Here is a 5146-nt window from a genome sequence, read left to right on the forward strand (position 1 = left end):
TATTGCCCACAAATAAGTTAGGAAATCAAATAATTTCCTAACAATCTCCCACTTGGGCTATACATATATTATTTCTTGACAAAATCACATCTTTATAAACTTTATGCGCGCATCTGAATGCTATTTCTCTCGTTACTTTAACAATCTGGTCCGTCTCATATATTAGATATGGAACTACCGCAGCTTTTATCACATTAAATGCTGTGACTAAACCACGCCAATCACCATCCTAATATACTCAACGACATAGATCAAATTTGGATGAGTAATATGGAAATTACATGTCAAGTGATCTCATGCATGTCTATTTCCAGCTGGTCCAACTTTATTGAGATCAAACACAATACAAATATTGCAAAATGAACATTTCACATAACATGAAATAAACCATCAACTTAATTCTGCAGAAAAATAACTCAATATCTGTCATAGGACATATAGCATAAACTCCCACTAAATCAAGGCATCACAAATATTGACACCCACCCGAGCAGTGTGCTCATGAAAAACTTTAGGGGGTCAATCCCTTGGTAATGTGTCTGCTAGCATATACTCTGTTCCTATATGTCCTATGGAAATCTGTTTTTCTTAAACTTTCTCCTTGACAACTAAGAACTTAATGTCTGTATGCTTCGATTTTGTCAAGCTCTTATTGTTATTGGAGTATAGTACTGCTGACTTATTGTCACAAAATATCTTTAATGGCCTTTTAATGTCATCTACTATATGAAGCTTAGTGACAAAGTTTCACAACCATATGCCATGAAATCGGAATCAGAGTACCTAATGATCTCAAAATTTTCTGATCTCCGATAAATAAGCATGTAATCATTTGTTCTCTTTAAACAATGCATTACGCGTTTAACAGCTATCCAATGATCCATGTCCGGATTGCTCAAGTATCTACCCAACACTCCCACTATAAATGATATATCGGGATGTATGTAGACTTGAGCATACATTAAATTCCCTAGTGCTGATGCATAAGGTTTATCATGCATTGTTGTCTTCTTAAGATCATTTTGGGGCATTACTTGAGACTAAACTTGTCTCCTTTAACTACGAGTGTGTCCATTGGTCTACAACTTTCTATGACATATCTACTTAAAATCTTTTCGATATAGTTCTTTTGTGACAATCCAAGAATACCTTGAGAGCAATCTCTTAGTATCTCGATTCCTAATACAAAAGAGGCATCACCAAGATCTTTCATTTCGAATTTGTCCGATAGAAATTTCTTAGTTTCATGCAACAAGTCTATATCGTTATTGGCAAGTAGAATGCCATCAACATATAAGACCAAAAAGATATTTACTCCCACTGAACTTGCGGTATACACATTTCTCTATAATATTTACCTCAAAATCATATGAGGTAATAACTTGATGAAACTTGTGATACCATTAACGGGAAGCTTGTTTGAGATCATAGATGGATTTTTTTTTTCTTTTTTCTTTTTTTTTTATTGGATCTCCTTAATGACACTTCTTGAGGTTGTTGAGCTTGCTGTATGGGTTGGGGTTGAGGAGGATTCTCATAATTTTCCTGTACTATAGTAGTATCTTGAGCAACAACAATATTCTCATTGTTCTCTTGTACTGTAACTAGATCTACAGTAGGATTCTCATTGTGCTTTTGTACTATAACTGTATCTTGAACAATAATAGGCACAAGGACCTGATCATTGTCAGTTACAGAATCCTCATCAAAAGTAATATTCCTAATATTTTCTTCCCCCCAAACTCAACATCCTCAAGAAATCTCGCATTTTCCATCTCAAAATAGACCTTGATGCAGGATTGTAAAACTTGTACCCCCGTGAACGCTCAGTATAACCAACAAAGTAGCAACTAATTGTCCTTGAGTCCAATTTTCTTTCATGCGGCCTATATGGTCGCGCCTCAGTTGGACATCCCCAAATATGCAAATGCTTTATACTGGGCCTTTTCCCAGTTCAAATTTCATATGGGGGTTTTGTTAACTGCTTTGCTTGGCACCCTATTAAGGATGTACACTGCGGTCTTTAAGGCTTCTCCCCAGAGTGATTCAGGCAAGGAAGAATGACTAATCATACTTCTCACCATGTTTTTAAGAGTTCAGTTCCTTCGCTCTGCAACACCATTCATGCTAGGTTTTCCTAGCATGGTGTATTGCGGAACAATACCACACTCCTCTAGGAAAAGAGCAAAAGGCCCGGGACGTTGCTCACCTGAATCATCATATCTTCCGTAGTATTCACCACCACGATCAGATTTGACAGCTTTAATTTTCTTTCCAAGTTGAAGTTCAACTTCAGCTTTAAAAGACTTGAAAACATCCAAGGCTTGACACTTCTCATGAATTAAATATAGATACCCATAACGAGAGTAATCATCTATGAACGTAATAAAGTACCGTTGTCCATTCCAAGAGACAGTAGGGACTGGGCCACATATATCGGTATGTATCAGTTCTAAGACATCTTTAGCTCTCTCGGCACCTAATTTCCTTTCGTTTGTCCTTTTCTCCTTTATGCACTCAATGCAGACTTCAAAGTCCGCCAAATTTAGGGGTCCGAGAATTCCATCTGACACGAGCCTCTGATTCTCTGTTTAGAGATGTGGCCTAGGCGTTTGTGCCATAATGATGCCGAATTCTCATTCAGTTTTTGTTTTGTACCCATTTGCAGTATTTCATTATTATAGGAATTTAAGTTAAGCCTATATAGATTATCCACCAAATGACCAGAGCAAATATTATTCGAATTGTAAAAGAGAATGACTTTATTGTCTCCGAATGAACAAAAATAACCTGATTTGTCCAAACGAGAAACAGAAACCAAATTTCGTCTAAATGACGGTACATAAAATGTCTCTAATAAATCCAAGTAAAATCCACTCGTGGAACATAATCTAAAGGTTCCTATAGCTTCGACTGCAACTATATTGCCGTTTGCCACATAGATGTATCTTTCAGCATCACTTGGTGGTCGGCTCCACAGGCAATCCTGCATAATAACACTTACATGAGTAGAAGTAACAGAATCTACTCACCAAGTATCAACAGGTGCATAACTTAAACTAGCCTCAGAACAAACGAAAGTAAGAATTATACCCTTCTTTACACGTCAGGTGGCATATTTGGTACAATCCTTCTTCACGTGTCCCACCTTCTTACAGAAGAAACAAGTTGAAACTTGATCTTGTTTCTTAGCCTTTTTCTGCTGAGAAGGCACATCCGCAGTAGTATCACGCTTTCTTTTATACTGAGAAGATGAAGCCATGTGAGCACTTTCAGTCTTATCTTGCTGTAGCCTCTCTTCTTCTTGTACACAATGAGATATAAGCTCATTTAAGGACCAAGTGTCCTTCAAAGTGTTATAACTCACTTTGAATTGCCCAAAGTGTGCAGGAAGGGAAATCAAAATGAAATGCACGAGTAAATCTTCAAACAACTCTAACTTTAGTGCTTTCAATTTTGAAGCAAGATGAGACATTTCCATAATGTACTCCCTTATGTTCCCGTTACCTTTATACCTCATGGAGACAAGTTTGCTCAAAAGGCTACTTGCCTCCGCCTTTTTATTCTTAGTAAAGAATTTTTTCAATATCCTTTAGGAACTGTTTGGCATCTTTATCCTCAGTAATTGAGCCCCGAAACGCCTCAGGAATTGAGCGTTTCATGATCATAATGCTCATTCGATTGGATCTCTCCCACTTCTCTATTTTAACCTCATTGAGGTTTTCCGGAGTGGAAGTGGGTTTCTCCTCTCGAAGAGCTATATCTAGATCCATACAACCGAGGACAATCTCCACTATTACCGCATATATTTTCTATTAATTGGCCAAACAATAACCTTCCTTTGGGCCGATTATTGACCGCATAATTAATAGAAAATAAACAGAAGTGTGCAATGCTTATTATTTGGCCAAACAATAAACTTCCTTTGGGCCGATTATTGTTCGCATAAATAATAAGTATTACTTTATTCTTAATTAGTTATACCCAAATATGTATTTACTATCAATATGTGTATGTAATTCGGCCAAATATAGACCTTCCTTTGGGCTGACTAATATTCGCATGAATTACATAACACTATATTCCTAATGTTTTAAATAAATCAATTTTCACAAAAGAGGCTACTTTGGCAGCATAATGTTCAATCAATTTATTTCAAAACCAAATCTTTATAAAATATGTGGGTATAATAATCCAAATTGTTACTAGTTTCCTTATGTAACAATTTAAAAAAAAAATTTAAATCACAAAAGGATTTAAATCTTAATGGTATCTTTTCAGACCTTAAAAAAAATATGATTATAACTGAATATATGTGCCAAATAAATTCTTGATCCATTAAAATTAAAATTAATCATTATATAAATTAAATGCCAAATCGATCTCATATAATATATCTATACATATATATACTCTAATGGATAACCAAACAATGATAATGTTTATCAACATATATATACTTACTAGCACTTCTATACACACACAGAAAATTCATGATGTGCATAAGTAAACATACTAATTAATATATATATATATATACGACAGAAACAATTTCACGAATATATATATATACACATATATGCACGACAGAAACTATTTCACGAAGCGTGCAGCAATTTTATATGTAACGTAAATCGTGCATATGCATATATATTGATTTAATAAAATTAAATATTTTCGATGATTAAATTATGGATGGTCTGATATCACTTGTTGGAATAAATTAATTTTAATGTCTCAGATTATCCATATTAAATTACCAAAAATATATCATATCATAATGCGGGATGGAGAAAGAGTAACAAAGGCGGCTTTGGTATCTTGGGGACCGAAACCCTGAAGGTCTATTTATATTTGAGCATGGCACCCATTAAACCCTTAAGCCCAAATAAAATAGTATCTAAAGCCCAAAAGATAATATATCTAAAATCCAAAAAGATAATTATCTAAGGAACAAAAGATAATATCCGGTTTTATTCTCATTTAATTCCAAATCAAAAGTAATAATGACTTATTCAATTAGCATTTAAAATAATAAATGAGATCATCATTATATAAGTCATTTAATTTGAAATAGCATAATTTGTGATTATAATTAATATATGTATTGCCCACAAATAAGTTAGGAAATCAAATAATTTCCTAA

The sequence above is a fragment of the Arachis ipaensis genome, chromosome B01, assembly GCF_000816755.2.
Source record: "Arachis ipaensis cultivar K30076 chromosome B01, Araip1.1, whole genome shotgun sequence".
Classification (NCBI taxonomy): Eukaryota; Viridiplantae; Streptophyta; class Magnoliopsida; order Fabales; family Fabaceae; genus Arachis; species Arachis ipaensis.